This window comes from Bos grunniens, chromosome 27, assembly GCF_055505025.1.
Source record: "Bos grunniens cultivar Pamir isolate PY7600 chromosome 27, Bosgru_T2T1.0, whole genome shotgun sequence".
NCBI classification, from domain to species: domain Eukaryota; kingdom Metazoa; phylum Chordata; class Mammalia; order Artiodactyla; family Bovidae; genus Bos; species Bos grunniens.
The window spans coordinates 22,385,628-22,403,276 of NC_141191.1; the positions used below are offsets into that span (position 1 = coordinate 22,385,628).

At 36.8% G+C, this 17,649-nt stretch overlaps 1 long non-coding RNA gene across 6 annotated transcripts in view; it reads left to right on the forward strand.

Moving 5' to 3' along the window:
• LOC147343642 (uncharacterized) overlaps window positions 1-17,649 on the forward strand; it is a 159,382-nt gene that overhangs the window by 40,636 nt on the left and 101,097 nt on the right. For 3 of the 6 annotated variants that reach the window (XR_015156317.1, XR_015156319.1, XR_015156322.1), the window contains exon 3: window positions 8,966-9,584. The exons of the other annotated variants lie outside the window; for them this stretch is intronic. This is a non-coding gene — a long non-coding RNA (uncharacterized LOC147343642). Of the gene's footprint in view, window positions 1-8,965; window positions 9,585-17,649 lie in introns of those variants that run through there. 6 annotated transcript variants of the gene reach the window in all.

Here is a 17,649-nt window from a genome sequence, read left to right on the forward strand (position 1 = left end):
TGATCGTGTGAGGTAGTTTTTTGATTTGCATTTCTCTAATAAATAGCAGTGTTGAGCATATGAGAGTTTTAAATTACCATGAACTAATAATTTAAAACTGTCTGTACTTAAAAATATAGCCTAGAAATATATAAAATAAATATTTTCATAACTTCAAGACTGATATCTCAAAAAACATAGCACAAAATCTTTATCTCACTTGTATTGACAGAAATATAAAGCAAGAAAAGAAGGAACAGCATCACTGTGAAATGATCTTGTCACTTTCTGCTAAAGTTGTTTTACCTTAAAGTCTATTTTCTTTAGTAACAATATAGCTACATTAGCTTTCTTTTGCTAAATATTTACATGTTCTTTATTCATACATCTGCTTTCAGTGTATTCTCATATTTTATGTTTGTATCTTGTAAACAACTTATAGTTTGACTTTTAATCCTGTCTTGCACTATTTTTGTTCTAATTAGTGTAGTTATTCCATTTATTTAATGTTATATTAATTGTATATTCCCCAATTTAATTTTATTTGTCCCACCTGCTCTATTTTAATTTTTCCCTGTTATGTAGCCTTTGACATTGCTTTATTTATTTATTTTTTGCTTATTTTTTTAAAAATCTCTCACAGTTTCAATTCATTTAGTTGTTGTTGTAGTATGATACTGTAATATAATAAGAAATCTGTATTTGAATTTTAGTCTTTAGTATCTGGTTCCTGACACAGGACCTCCTGAAACTCTCGGAATTTTCTGAGTGATAGGAGTGTTTTTTGTTGTTTACAGTATGTGCCTTTCAACCATATCTGAGTTTATGCTAATAGGATGACTCCCCGCAGCCTCTGTTGAGCATCAGGATGGTGACTGTCAGAGGAAACAACCAGGCCTGATCCCTGAGTACAGGGAGGGGCTGGAGTTAGTTAATCATCAACAGTAAGTGATTTAATTAGCCATCCCTACATTACTGAAATCTCCATAAAAGTCCTGAAAATGGGATTTGGAGAGTTAATAGGTTAGAACACACAGAGGCGCACACCTGGAGAAGCCAAGAGGATCCCGTGCCCACACTTCACCTTATGCATCTCTGTTGCATTTGGCTGTTCCCAAGTTGTACCATTTATAATAAGCCAGTGATAGTAAGGAAAGAGTCTTTCTGAGTTCTGTTAGCTGTTACAGAAGGTCACTGAACCTGAGGAGGGTGCTGTGGGAACCCCCTATTATAGCTGACCTGTCAGAAGTACCAAGAGCCTAGGACTTGGAGTCGACAGCTGAAGTGGGGCACAGTCTTGGTGGGTCTGAGCCCCTAAGCTGTGTAGTCTGCCTTAACTCCAGTAGTTAGTGTTGGAATTGGATTGAATTGTAGGACACCCGTGTTGGTATTCAGAGAGTTGGAGATTTGGTTGTTGGTGTGGGAAAAAAACCCACACATTCGCTGTCAGAAGTATTATGAGTAAAAACAGTTCATACATAAGAATGAAAACCTCTGTACAAAACAAACCAAAGTCTAAAGTTTAACACTCCCTCCTACCCTCAACAATAAGGATTCCAAAACATTTCGCCTTTACTGCCTTCCTCTTGTTTACTGTTAGTTTTGTCTTGTATCCTAATGTGTTCTTAATAAACCACGGGAGTGCATAACTGTAGCTGTGACATGTTTAGAGTGTGTGGGGTTGCTGGTTTCCTTCTGTTTCAGCCTGGCACTATGAGTATTTCCACTTACTGTGTGAAGTCGCTTGTTACTTCTTAGGCTGCATAAGTTGATCAGGTCTTGGCCTCAGACATCTTCTTCCTCTGAGCAGACTCCACAATTGAGGCCAGCTTCCCCTGAAAATCCCATGGACAGAGGAGCATGGTGGGCTACAGTCCACGGGGTTGCAGAGAGTCAGACATGACTGAGTGACTTCACTTCACTTCCCCTGAGTGGGTCAGTCTTCCTGCCCCAAATCAACTTTGGTGCTCCTCTGCTCGACTGGCTTCCATGGGGCCACCTTTCCCTTTATTTTGATATGTCTTTACTACCTTTGCACATTTTGGATGTTCCTAGAAAATATCCATTTATAATTCAGCAGTGTTAGTTGTTTTCAGCAAGTAGGGGAGGGGCTTAATTTATAACAACTGTTTCCTTCACCGGAATTCAGCTACAAGAGGGGAAGTTCATAGTCTTTTGTAGAACAGCCCCAGTTAATCTCCTAAAAATAATAATTTAATTCATAACTTTGTCACATATGCCTGTCTGTTCCTATCACATGCGGAAGCCATGTCGGGCCCATCCTTGGGTCTTCCTTAGGCAGGCATGTCCACGGCAATCCTGTTGGCCCTTCTAACCCCTGGGGGTGCTGCTAAGGTACCACTAGTGAGGTTAGCAGCATAAGAACAGGGATCTTTCGCCACCTGGGAAGCCCAAAGACATCTAATACACCTCTATAATAACAGTTTTTTTGGTACTATACCATGGTTATGATGAAAATAAATAATTTTTTTCTATTCATGACTTATAGTAACCGTGTTGTAGAAAAGTGAAAGGAATGAACAGTTGAAAGTCAGCAAAAAAGCACATTAATATGGATACAACTCCAGTGTTCATTAGGTTATTTAAGTGGGAAGATTGCTGTGAATATATATGATACTGAAGTATATTGCACTTAAAATGCTTCATAGTTCAGACATGAAACTGTCAAGTTGGAGTTTGTTCACATCACTCTTGAAGAAGTAAGAACACTTTTAATCTTGTTGTTTTGGCATTTCTTCTTGTCATGATAATTTCATGGGGTCCCTTTATACTCTTTTCTGTGTGATTTCTCTCTAACTGCAACAATAGATTATAGTTGGACAAAATAACAATTTTTTTTTCAATCAGGTTTCAGTTCACCCTAAAAGAAAATTGCTTTTGTTCCGTCTGTACAAAGGATCTTATGATGTTTGAGGTTAAACAAAATGACCTAGTAGAAAATCTATCAGTCAGAACCACAAGACTTGTAATCAAAGATGTCATAGTGAATTTTCAGAATATGACATGAACATTGATTCAAATATCCTCTAAAAATGTCTTATTGTATTCACAAATAAGTAATAGCAGGTTTTTTATTGGTAAGGTATTTACAAAAGAAATGTATACACCTGCTTAAATTGCTTAGTAAAATGTAATGTTAATATAATTCAAGACCCTTTTACTTAAGAAATGAATCCTCTATTTGTATAGCCAAAGTAAAGTAGTAACTTTTGAACTCCAAATTGTAGAACTGTAGAAGGCTTTATTTAAATGGAATATAAGAGATCAACTAGTCAAAACTCTTGAATTTGAATAAGGGAAATTTGCAACTGATGGTTGACAAGTTGGATGATAAAATTGATGGCTTAAATAAAACTTTTAAGAACTATCATTCTTTTATTTGCTTTATTAATGGAAGTATTGCCATGGTATTTACACTTTAAAAAAGTTATTGATTTAGAGTGTCTCACCTTTTAGAAATGAAAGGAACATCTCCAACACTGGTAGCAGATCCTTCTTTCTGTCACAGAAACTATGCATCTGTGTTGTTTCTTTATATTTAGCATTTTGTATACCTAGCATTTGGAATAAAATAGACAATTTTAAGCTGAGCATTTGTGTACTCAAGTTAAACTATCCCTCCATTTATTTCACCATATAAATATCTTTTGAGGAAAGCATCACATTGCCGCCCACAGGGCCTCCTGTACAATTTCTGTTTGTGGACTGTACAGCCCTAGCACGCAGTAGTCCCATGAAAGGCTGGGTGAGATGGTGGCCCCTGGGCCATGCAGAGCACAATCTTCTGGTCTATGGCAGCCCTTACTCCCCCTCTTCCCAGAATTAGTTATCATTCTGTATATGTTTGGAGGTATATATCCAGTCATACCTGGCACATGTGTACCCAGTTTAGTGAGCAGGAATTCATTGGGAGTCTAAAGCAGAATTGCTTTATTTCTCTTCATATGCAGGCTTCCATACTACAATGATATGGACTTCACCTACTCATAAACCCCCTAAAATGGGATTTATTAAATAGTTATAGATTCATTCATATTTTTTACTTTTTTCTTTCTTTCTTTCTTTCTTTCTTTATTTAACTTGGATATTTCTAGAAAAATAGTGGATTCAAAACTTTCTAATAGTTTGATATAACTCCTATTCAATGATGGTTTTACATAATTCATATCTTCAATTATTAGCTATTAGATATGGCAGTATACATGCAGTCCTTCCTTGGTGATCAACACAAAGAAATAGAGGAAAGCAATAGAATGGGAAAGACTAGAGATCTCTTCAAGAAAATTACCAAGGGAATACTTCGTGCAAAGATGGGCACAATAAAGGACAAAAATGGTATGGACGTAACAGAAGCAGAAGATATTAAGAAGAGGTGGCAAGAATACATAGAAGAACTGTACAAAAAAAGATCTTAACTCAGATAACCACAATGGTGTGATCACTCACCTAGACCCAGACATCTTGGAATGAGAAGTCAAGTGGGCCTTAGGAAGCATCACTATGAACAAAGCTAATGGAGGTGATGGAATTCCAGTGGAGCTGTTTCAAATCCTGAAAGATGATGCTGTGAAAGTGCTGCACTCAATACGCCAGCAAATTTGGAAAACTCAGCAGTGGCCACAGGACTGGAAAAGGTCAGCTTTCATTCCAATCCCAAAGAAAGACAGTGCCAAAGAATGTTCAAACTACCGCACAATTGCACTCATCTCACACGCTAGTAAGGTAATGTTCAAAATTCTTCAAGCAAGGCTTCAACACTATGTGAACTACGAACTTCCAGATATTCAAGCTGGATTTAGAAAAGGCAGAGGAACCAGAGACCAAATTGCCAACATCCGTTGGATCATCAAAAAAGCAAGAGAGTTCCGGAAAAACATCTACGTCTGCTTTATTGACTATGCCAAAGCCTTTGACTATGTAGGTCACAACAAACTGTGGAAAATTCTCAAAGAGATGGGAATACCAGACCACCTGACATGCCTCTTGAGAAATCTATATGCAGGTCAAGAAGCAATAGTTAGAACTGGACATGAAACAGCTGGTTCCTTTGGAACCAGTTGGGAACTGGTTGGTAAAGGAGTACGTCAGGGCTGTATATTGTCACCCTGCTTATTAAACTTATATGCAGAATACATCATGCAAAATGCCGGACCATGATTCACAAGCTGGAATCAAGATTGCCAGGAGAAATACCAATAACCTCAGATATGCAGATGATACCACCCTAATGGCAGAAAGTGACAAATGAAAGAGCCTCTTGATGAAAGGGAAAGAGGAGAGATAAAGTTGGCTTAAAACTCAGCATTCAGAAAACTAAGATCATGGCATCTGGTCTGACCACTTCTTGGCAAATAGATGGGGAAAAAATGGAAACAGTGACAGACTGTATTTTTTGGGGGGCTCCAAAATCACTGCAGATGGTGACTGCAGCCCTATAATTAAAAGACACCTGCTTCTTGGAAGAAAAGCTATGACCAACCTAGACAGCATATTAAAAAGCAGAGACATTACTTTGCCAACAAAGGTCCAGCTCATCAAAGCTATGGTTTTTCCAGTGGTCATGTATGGATGTGAGAGTTGGACTGTAAAGAATGCTGAGTGCCAAAGAGTTGGTGCTTTTTGAACTATGGTGTTGAAGAAGACTGTTGAGAGTCCCTTGCAATGCAAGGAGATCCAACCAGTCCATCCTAAGGAAATCAGTCCTGAATATTCATTGGAAGGACTGATGCTGAAACTCCAGTACTTTGACCACCTGATGTGAATAACTGACTCATTGTAAAAGACCCTGATGCTGGGAAAGATTGAAGGCATGAGGAGAAGGGGCGACAGAGGATGAGATGGTTGGATGGAATCACCGACTCGATGGACATGAGTTTGAGCAAACTCTGAAAGTTGCTGATGTACAGGGACGCCTGGAGTGCTGCAGTCCATGGGGTCACAAAGAGTCAGACACGACTGAGCGACTGAACTGAGTGATACAGTGCTTGAAAAAGTTCTTGCTATTTACTAATGGTCATACAAGTCTTAGTTATTATTTTCATTACTATGTAACTTTATAAATCTATCCAAGGCATAAACAATTGATAATTAGTGCATTTTATTCCAAATATTTTAACGGTGTTTTCTCTGTTTTATTCAATAATATTTTAAAGAGTTTTCTGTTTCATCTTTGTTGTGACCCAAGGACGAAAGAGCAGATAACCAAGGAGGGTCTTGGAATGCAGGAATGGAAAACCAGACCCTTGTCTTCCTTCCCTCCTGCATGTTGTAACTATTAATGGAACAGTATAACCTGTCTCCCCTCCTACCCCATAGGGAGGGGGTATTTGCCTTACTCTTCCCCCACCCAGTATACATGTCTCATCCAATCAGCCAATGACCCGCAAGACCCCTATCCCACTGGTGTACTCTGGGTATAAAAAGGGACTAAGGACCCCCATTCAGTGTTGGTTCTCCCTTGAGCTGGCCTGCTGTTCTAACAGTGTTTCCCAGTCTAATAAACTTTATTTCCCTCTCGTTATTTATGTCTCATGCCTGGAAATTCTTTTCCAACCTGTGCCTGGACCACAACGATCTTATTTTCCTTTATCATTTGAATTTGTAAGATTATAATGTCCACAACTGGAAAAACTCTATCTGAAACTTTTAACTATCTCTAACCCAAGACCTTAGAGCTCTTAAAAATCTATTCACTTTTCCTTTATTCTTACTATTTTTTGTCTGTTATTATAGTTTTAACAACTCTTTAATCAATATTTGTTTGTTTTATAAAACCAGTGCTTATTTAGATATAATCACAGTTTACAACATTCTTGTTCATCTTTCTTTCCTGTTGTATCTCTATCATTCCTTTAGGGTTCACTTATTTTGTTTCTGAAGAATGTTATTTCATGGAAATATTTTTAGTCATAATATCTTTAAAATTTTTTTATTAGAACACCGATGTTTTTTCTCACTCTGAAGTAGTTACTTAGCTAGCTTCAGAATCTCAAATGGTGAGTGGTTTCCTTTTTATGTCTGAAGACATGGCTTCCCTGATGGGTAAAGAATCTGCCTACAGTGCAAGAGACACAGGAGACATGGGTTCCATCCCTGGGTTGGGAAGATCCCCTAGAGAAGGATATGGTGACCCACTCCACTATTCTTGTCTGGAAAATCCCATGGAGAGAGGAACCTGGCGGGCTATAGCCCATAGGGTCACAGAGTCAGCCACGACTGAGTGACTAAGCATGCGTGATATCTGAAGACATTTTTCTAATACCTTTCAGCTTCTTCTGCTGCAGAGACATTTACTGTCCACATTAGTTTCTATGTTGGCAATGTTTTCCTTCCTGTGTGTTGTGAATAGATCCTCTTGGTTTTGACGTTCTGCCATTTTACTACAATGCATCAAGATGAGGTTATTTCTAATTAACATGTTCAGGGAATATTGTGCTTTTTGAATATGAAGACTCATGTCTTTTATCAAATCTGAAAAGTTCTTTGTCATTAATTTCTCAAATATTGCCTCTTTGTTCTCCTCTTTCTTTCCTTTTGGAACTCCAAGTAGATAGAGTTAGAGGTTTTCATACTTTCTCTCCTGACCTTCTGACTGGTTTTGACATTTCTTGTTTGTCTGTTTTTTTGCTGCCTTATTTGTAATGTCCTCGGGTTGACATTTAAATACATAAATTTCTTTTTCCTTGTCTATAAAACACTTCTATGATGCTTTATTGGCTATCTTATTTTCAAAATTAAATGTTTCTTTCAAAAGTGACCTGATTTTCTAATGTGATTTCTTTTTCTTTTTATATCTTTACCTATTTTATCCTTTCATATTAAAATGGCTATTGTGCTCAGTCACGTCCAACTCTTTGCAGCCCTCGGGTTGCAGCAGGCTCCTCTGTTCATTGGATTTTTCAGGCGAGAACACTGGAGTGGCTTGCATTTCCTAGAATTCCATTAATTGAACTTTTCAGATGTTCAATCTTGTGTTTCTTCTGCAGATTACCTTATTTGGTGCATTTATTGTGTGTTCATTTCATTTCGTGTTGTAATCCTTTTTCCAGAGCCTTACAAATGGAAGTTCTTAACAGAAATGCAGGAGGATCTGTTGGAGAATGTTTCCCACTGTAGCAGATAATCTTACTTGTGTTGAAAAGAAACAATTTTTGTATTAATTTCTTTCTTCAAGTTCTTAGAAAGTACAAGTGGTATTTTCAGGGGATTCATTTTTTTCTATTCCTTAGCAAACTTCCTTCTACTTAAGCTGGAATTTTTTCTGAGACTGTCCTCTGATAGGTGACATAGCCTTTCCAAGGGTCTTAGCTTTAAACCATAATCTCAGTTATGAGTCTTAATTTCCTAGGGACCCCAGTCCACGGCTTCTCTCTCTGTTTTTCAACCTACTCTTGCTTTGAGGGCTAGATGGATTCCCTTATTTTCTAGAGAATTCAATTGTACATTTAAAAGAGTGCTTATTCTATGACATGTGTGTGTGTGTGTGTGTGTGTGTACTATTTGCATATTCTTCAGATATTTATATTTGGAACATTTTCAGATTATTTATTTTATTATCTTGATATAATCTTAAGTACTGATATTGTTCTTTTAAGAGAATAATAACTATTGTGTTTGACTACTTTAGAGGTAATTTTTTTAAGAATTAGAGGATAACAGAATTATCTTCTGAGTCCCTTAAAGTTTAGATATAAACTGCTATCACAAAAATTTTTAATGTAACTAAACATAAAAGCAAAATGAACAGGGAAATTGGATTACAAAGTACAGAATTATAGAGAATTCCAAGAATATCTACACAAGTACCTTTTTCTTTGTCTCACTGTAAATGATAGCAAAGGCCCTACCAAGTGGTATTAATATGTATATTTATTGCATTAGCATATGAAGTTTATACCAAATGTATTTTGTTAAGTTAAAGTCATTCCCAAGATATACTCTAAAATTTTTAAATATATTCTGAAAGAGATCAGCCCTGGGATTTCTTTGGAAGGAATGATGCTAAAGCTGAAACTCCAGTACTTTGGCCACCTCATGCGAAGAGTTGACTCATTGGAAAAGACTCTGATGCTGGGAGGGATTGGGGACAGGAGGAGAAGGGGACGACAGAGGATGAGATGGCTGGATGGCATCACCGACTCAATCCATGGACATGAGTCTGAGTGAACTCCAGGAGTTGGTGATGGACAGAGAGGCCTGGCGTGCTGCGATTCATGGGGTCGCAAAGAGTCGGACATGACTGAGCGACTGAACTGAACTGATGTATATTTGAATAAACTATGTGTATGTAATGTTTCATGGTTTTAATAAATTATTTCTGTTGGGGTAGTAAGTTAAGCTAATAACTATACATTTACAGATAACATGAATTAATAAAACACATAGAGCAATGAAAACAATCTGAAGTTTGAAGACTGTTTTTAATTACAAACATTTAGACAGCTAAATTTCCAAACTTAATAATGAAACATTAAGGCAAATCTGTTTCTTTGAGGGAATGCTCGTGATGTAATGTTAAGTACAGAAACAAGTTCTAAATATGTATGGTCTCTATTGTGTAATGTTTCATTTCACCAAAATGAAAAGTGCGTATCTATGGGTCGGGGGATTTGAATGTTTAATCACTTTATTTTGACAATTTGTGACATTTTCTAGAACTCTTAAAATAAGCATGATTATTTTTAATGATAGTGAAAACCATTAACTTTTACAAAACTGTCTCTATTTGGGTGTTTTTTCAAGTTTGTGACTATTCCGAATACATCTTTTAGTTTCTTTATTTTCTAGGAATAATTTTGTGACTATCAGAGGCTTGTTTATCAACTATACTAGGTATATTATCAACTATTCTAGGTTTAATGATATGGTAAGTTGATTACATTTATATAATTATTCTCACTGGTAGTTATTTATGTTTACAATAAATTTGGATTTATGTGTGGCATATCAGCAAAGAACTGAAATGTACATAAAACAGAAGTTCATTACTCCTTTAGAGTTCTCTATTTAGAGTTCTCTAAAATATAGAATGTCTTTATTTTTCCCTTTGAATTTTGCATATAGTGTGAATGTCACAGAAATATTTCAGTTTATAGCTGATATATTCTTATCAAAATACATCTGATTTAGTTGAAAATTATAAACAACTTGAAAGGACAGTAATTATTTAATTTTAAATCCACTGATGAGGTGCAGAATAATAATAATGAATGACTTTACATTTTTGGATATTCAGTATTTAAATATGTGAAAAGTTAACATAACATTATATATTAGCTTGAATTTTATAATTTAACATGAACTTTTATGAAACCATACAATATCCAAATAATTATTCTATAATCATTGTGTCTATAGGATTATTGTTTTGATAATTATATTATTTTGATTGCACAAGGAACTAGAGAGGATTTTATAGTAAGAAAATAAAATGGTCTTTGTCCCATCTCTTAATACCTAGCTCTCAAAACGCTCATATCAATTTCAGTCCTTTTGTGAATCTAAACCCCAAAATAAAATCATTCTCATTCCCCAAACTGAGTTTAAATAAAATTAACTAAAGAAATAAAGTATCAATCTTCTTTCCTAGGCTGCAAATATGAAACTTTATGGGAATGCAATTGCTAGCTAAAATAAATATTTTACTGTTTAAGTGTGTGTAATTCTGTATTTTACTATTAGGAAAAATTCTCAGGTTTCTTTTTAGTTCTGAGAAAAATGATAGAACTTTCCTCTTAAAGTTATTGTGACAGTTACATGACTTCATTTATGTACGTCTGTTATCACTAAAACAGGCACATACTAATGTATCAGTTACGGTATTGACATTATTGTTTATTCCATCACTTTTGTCATTATTTATAGAATGATATGGAGAAACTTTAAAGCAAGTATTATGGTATCATCATTTCTTTTTCTTGAAAAATTGCTGTATACTTTGGAAGAGTGTGTGATATAACTTTTACTCTATTCATCTAAGTATTTAAGGGACTGCAAGAATATCTCTACACAAGTCCCTTTATCCTTGCATCACTATAAATGGCAGTGTAGGTGGTACCCAGCAGGCTCTAGGGAACAGGGAACAGTTCCTGTATGGTGTGCTTTTGCATCTCATAGGGTGCAGAGAACTCAGAGTAAGTTTGGCAGATCAAACAGTGGATAGTAAAATCTGTTAACAGTCATGGAAAACATATGTTAATTTAATAATTTAGCTAACTATAATTTTAGTTAAAGTATAACCTTGGAGTGATTAAGCTCTTGAAGGCTTTTTCAATGCATAGGCATTCTTTAATTTATCAAATTGTAAGTAAATTTGCTTCCTGTTCTTTAAGGAGAACATTTAACTCATCCTGAGTATATAACACATTACTTTCTAAAATGAAATATAGTGTTATCATACCCAGGAATAAATCAAATATTGTGTTAATTGATATAACACTGTCTAAAGGTATTCCTGGCTTAGTGCGCCATGCCAGTCGCAGCCGCAACCGCGCTAAGCGCGGCCAGAGAGGAGCTACCCTAAGTCTAGTCAAGTCAAGGCTATGGTTTTTCCTGTGGTCATGTATGGATGTGAGAGTTGGACTGTGAAGAAGCCTGAGCGCCAAAGAATTGATGCTTTTGAACTGTGGTGTTGGAGAAGACTCTTGAGAGTCTTGGACTGCAAGGTGATCCAACCAGTCCATTCTGAAGGAGGTCAGCCCTGGGATTTCTTTGGAGGGAATGATGCTGATGCTGAAACTCCAGTTCTTTGGCCACCTCATGCGAAGAGTTGACTCATTGGAAAAGACTCTGATGCTGGGAGGGATTGGGGGCAAGAGGAGAAGGGGACGACAGAGAATGAGATGGCTGGATGGCATCACTGACTCGATGGACGTGAGTCTGAGTGAACTCCGGGAGTTGGTGATGGACAGGGGGCCTGGTGTGCTTCGATTCATGTGGTCACAAAGAGTCGGACACGACTGAGCGACTGAACTGAACTGAACTGAAAGGTATTCCCAGGCTTCCCTGGTGGCTCAGGTGATAAACAAATGCTTGCAGTGCAGGAGACAAAGTTTCGATCCCTGGGTTGGGAAGATCCCCTGGAGAGGGAAATGGCAACCTACTCCAGTATTCTTGCCAGGGAAATCCTATGGAGAAAGGCACCTGTTGGGCTGCAGTCCAAAGAGTCGGACACAATTAAGTGACTACAGCAAATGTGTTCCCACTGGGAAGTATTTCTCACTGTGTATTTGAGATTGAAGGTACATCAGTTCAGCTCAGTTCAGTTCAGTCGCTCAGTAGTGTCCAACTCTTTGCAATGCCATGGACTGCAGTGCGCCATGCTTCCCTGTTCATCACCAACTCCTGGAGCTAGTTCAAACTCAGGTCCATCTAGTTGGTGATGCCATCCAACCATCTCATCCTCTGTTGTCCCCTTCTCCTGCTTTCAATCTTTCCCAGCATCAGGGTCTTTTCCAGTGAGTCTGTCTTTACATCAAGTGGCCAAACTATTGGAGCTTCAGTTTCAGTCCTTTCAATGCATATTCAGGACTGATTTCCTTTAGGACTGACTGGTTTGATCTCCTTGCAATCCAAGGAACTCTCGAGTCTTCTCCAACACCATAGTTCAAAAGCATCAATTCTTTGGTGTTCAACTTTCTTTATGGTCCGACTCTCACATCCATACATGACACACAACAAATGTGAAAGTAGAAAATTTTAAAGAGTAAATATAAAATAGCTCTTGTAGCTTTTGGTGTATACTGGCAATCCTAAGCATTCCTTCACTTCCAGATACATCACTTAGGTCCCCTTGTCACCTCCTCACTGTGTCTTCACAGCGTCCTTCCTCTGTGTGTCCCTGTGTCCCAGTTTCCCCTTTTCAATAGGGCACAAGTCACACTGGGTGGAGGCCCACTTGAGTGACCTCATTTTAACTTGAATATCAATGTAGAGACAACATTGCTATGTGAAGTCACATTCTGAGGCACTAGGGGGTTTTTATCATATCTTTGCAGGAGGACACATATCAATCCATACAATAACATAAAAAGGAAGGAAGAGCATACAATCAGGTGTGATGGACTTCAGAAAATAGAACTAGTCGGGCTGGGAGATAAGAGACAGGAAAGTGTGGGTGATTAGAATTCTCATTTCGCCCATTCTATAGAACAAAGGCAGTCTGGAAAGACTAGGAGTTCTTCTTCCCAGCCTGTAGGATCCCCTGTGCCTATAACTGGAAAAGCTCTGAGTTTCTCCTTGCAGACTATTTCTTGGCAATTTCCAACAAATTTTAAGAATATTCCTATGTAGAACATTCTCCTTTGAGTTATTTATATGCTAAACAATCACGGATTGATTTTGATCAGCTCTTCAAATTCACTTTCCCTAAACTCTAAAATTGAGTATGGCATATCAAGTAATTCACCAGCAGATTAAAAAGAATCTTTTTTCATTATTTTCATTAGTTCCACTATTTATCTAACTCGAAGTAATGACTTCTTTAATTTCATGTGCATCGCTGTTGCTCATTAGAGCAGTGAATTTCTGCAATGGGGAAAAGAAAGGATTCTAAGCATATTTAACTGAACTGAAATCCAAGTAAGCTTGTTGTATTTCAGAAACTGAAAAGCCACCAGTTCTGTTGGACGCACAATGCTGTGATAAAGGAATATCCTAAATCTGCCATTTTTAAGGCCTTTAACGCAGGGGTTATTTTTTATTACTTTATACCTTTACTTATGCATGTTCAGCGCTGAGAGCTGGCATTAAGTAAAGAAGTTGATTGAAGATTCTCAAACTCAGTCTTTTGTACATTTATGGAGGGAATAATTTCCATCATCAAGAATGAGAGAAGTTTACACACTGATAAGGCAATTTCTTTTAGAAAGTGAAGTGAAAGTGCAAGTTGCTCAGTCATGTCTGAATCTTTGCAATCCCATGGACTATGTATAGTCCATGGAATTCTCCAGGCCAGAATACTGGAGTGGGTAGCCTTTCCCTTCTCCAGGCGATCTTCCCAACTCAGGGATAGAACCCAGATCTCCTGCATTACAGGCAGATTCTTCACCATCTGAGCCATAGGGGAAGCCACAAGGGAAGAAATTTCTTTTTAGTTATTTTTATATTAATTCTTAGTTCAAAGTATATATCTCCAAATTTTCTAAGCTCATTTCTAAATTTATCTTAATTTTCTATGGTAAAGCTGCACATCTTTTAATGTTTATTAATAGATTTCATTATTTTTTCTTGAATCAGTTCAGTTCAGTTGCTCAGTCGTGTCCGACTCTTTGTGACCCCATGAATCGCAGCACGCCAGGCCTCCCTGTCCATCACTAACTCCTGGAGTTCACTCACACTCACGTCCATTGAGTCAGTGATGCCATCCAGCCATCCCATCCTCTGTCATCCCCTTCTCCTCCTGCTCCTAATCCCTCCCAGCATCAGAATCTTTTCCAATGAGTCAACTCTTCACATGAGGTGGCCAAAGTTCTGGAGTTTCAGCTTTAGCATCATTCCTTCCAAAGAACATCCAGGGCTGATCTCCTTCAGAATGGACTGGTTGCATCTCCTTGCAGTCCAAAGGACTCTCAAGAGTCTTCTCCAACACCACAGTTCAAAAGCATCAATTCTTCGGAGCTCAGCTTTCTTCACAGTCCAACTCTCACATCCATACATGACCACTGGAAAAACCATAGCCTTGACTAGACGGACCTTTGTTGGCAAAGTAATGTCTCTGCTTTTCAATATGCTATCTAAGTTGGTCATAACTTTCCTTCCAACGAGTAAGTGTCTTTTAATTTCATGGCTGCAATCACCATCTGTGATGATTTTGGAGTCCAGAAAAATAAAGTCTGACACTGTTTCCACTGTTTCTCCATCTATTTCCCATGAAGTGATGGGACCAGGTGCCATGATCTTCATTTTCTGAATGTTGAGCTTTAAGCCAACTTTTTCACTCTCCACTTTCACTTTCATCAAGAGCCTTTTGAGTTCCTCTTCAATTTCTGCCATAAGGGTGGTGTCGTCTGCATGTCTGAGGTTATTGATATTTCTCCTGGCAATCTTGATTCCAGCTTGTGCTTCTTCCAGCTCAGCGTTTCTCATGGTGTATTCTGCATAGAAGTTAAATAAGCAGGGTGACAATATACAGCCTTGACGTACTCCTTTTCCTATTTGGAACCAGTCTGTTGTTCCATGTCCAGTTCTAACTGTTGCTTCCTGACCTGCATATAGGTTTCTCAAGAGGCAGGTCAGGTGGTCTGGTATTCCCCTCTCTTGAAGAATTTTCCACAGTTTATTGTGATCCACACAGTCAAAGGCATTGGCATAGTCAATAAAGCAGAAATAGATGTTTTTCTGGAACTCTCTTGCTTTTTCTATGATCCAGCACCTATCCATATTCTTTGACCATTTTCATAAGCATGTTTTTTTCTTATAAATATGCAGTGTATCTTTGTAGATTCTGCAGACTTATATTTTCTATATTATTTACATTTTCCTAGTCATATGTTAGTCTTTTAAATTTGCGTAATCATCCTTTTGACATAGAAACATTTTGTATTTGTATATATTTAAATATATAAAACTGTACCTTTATAAGTTCTTCATTTTTTGTGTATGTTGTTTATGGAAGTCTTCCTAGATAAAATACAATGAAAACATTTCATTTTTTTCTTTATTTACGTCTTACATCTATTGGGAATTTATTTTTTGGTGTCAGTATTGGATATTTTTCTAATAGATATATAATTGCATTAGATATTCAGTTGCCCCCTCAGAGTTAGTGTTAAATTTTGACTACTCCATATTTTTACCAATAACTTGAAGTACTTTGTGATAATCGTTGATACGTATTTAGCTTTATAGTGTTTCTGAACATTCAGTTGTATACTATTATTTTCTTTAATTCTGCTGAACTAAAAATATTTTAGTGACTCTAGTTTTATATCCTACTTTGTCACTTACTAGACAATTTCTACTTGCCACTTCTTTCTCTTTCCAGTAGCATAAAATTGATTGTCAAATTGCATGAAAAGTTTTGTTTGGATTGCACTAAATTTTAACATTTATGAGGAGAAAAATAGCATTTTTTATTTTTATTAATTGGAGGAAAATTGCTTTACAGTGTTGTGTTGGCTTCTGTTGTACAACAATATGAATCAGTCATAATCCTATATTAATATATATCCTCTCCCTGTTGAGCCTCCCTCCCCTCCACCACCCCACCCCTCTAGGTCATCACAGTGCCAGGCTAGGTTCCTTGTGTTATATAGCATTTTCTAACATTTTTTTAGAATCACATTTCTCCATTCATTGTATTGATAGGTGGCTCCATTGTGGTTAAATTTTATATTTTTTATTTATATTTAATAGATTTAGTAGCCAAAAAATATCTTACGTAAGTATAGGCTTGATTAGTAATTTGTATTTTGTAAATATTGTATTGCTTTGTGAATGAGATGTATTCTATTACATTTTTAAATGGCAGCCCACTCCAGTATTCTTGCCTGGAGAATTCCATGGACCGAGGAGCCTCTTGGGCTACAGTCCATGGGGTTGCAAAGAGTGAGACATGACTAAATGACTAACACTATGACTGGTTTCTAGAAATGCATTAATTTTGTTGTTGGTAGTGATACATTGAGTTATCTTACTGAATTTTCTACTTGTGCTAGTTTGCAGTTACTTGGCTTGATTTTTATAGAATATTGTAATCTCTGCAAATAAAAACAGCCCTGTCTTTTCTTTACAATGTTTCTTCAGCCGTGTCTTTTCTTTACAATATTTCTTCCTCATTTCTTTTTGTATCAGTTAAATTGACTTGTTGGGAATACTGACTGTTCACAAGAAAGTAAAACTTCTTGTTTCTCAAACATGTTGTATTCAGTTGTGTCCAACTCTTAGCGACCCCACAGAATGTAGTCCATCAGGCTCCTCTGTCTATGGAATTTCCCAGGCAAAAATTGTCATTTCCTACTCCAGGGGATCTTCCCAACCTAGGGATCAAATCCATGTCTCTTGTTTCTCCTGCATTGGCAGGTGGATTCTTTACAACTGTGTCACCTAGGAAACCCTAAGATACTTAAATCAAGTTTGGGAATCCTTACAAAATGAAATTTAAAAAATTTAGAATGGACATTAAATGTTACATCTTGATCTTTTTATTTTATTAACTGTCAAGTTATATACAGTATTTCAAAAATAAAATCCTGTCTTTTCTGGTGGATATTTATTGTTTTCTTTTTCTATTGTTTTTAATTTTTTCCTTCTTTTTCTTTCTAGTACACTCCCACCTAGGAAAGCTATGTTGGCCTTTTGACAACTAAGTTATATTATTTTGAAAATAAGGTTCTTTGTTGATTTGCATTTTTATTTTAAAGTGAACTACCTTCATTTAAAAAATTACTTATGTCTATTTTCTTTGGACTTTTTTTCTAATTTTTCTAGCTGAAACATGAGTATATTAACTTCCTAGTATTGGCATAATAAAATACAATGAACTGAGTGGCTTAAGACAACAGAAATATATTGTCTCATAGTTCCAGAGACTAGAAGTTCCAGAGACTCCAACTTGTGGTGGTTTATTGGTTTGGCATTCCTTGGTTTGGAAGCACAAAACTCCAATCTTTGCCTTTGTTTTCACATGTGTTATCACATACATGGTTTTCT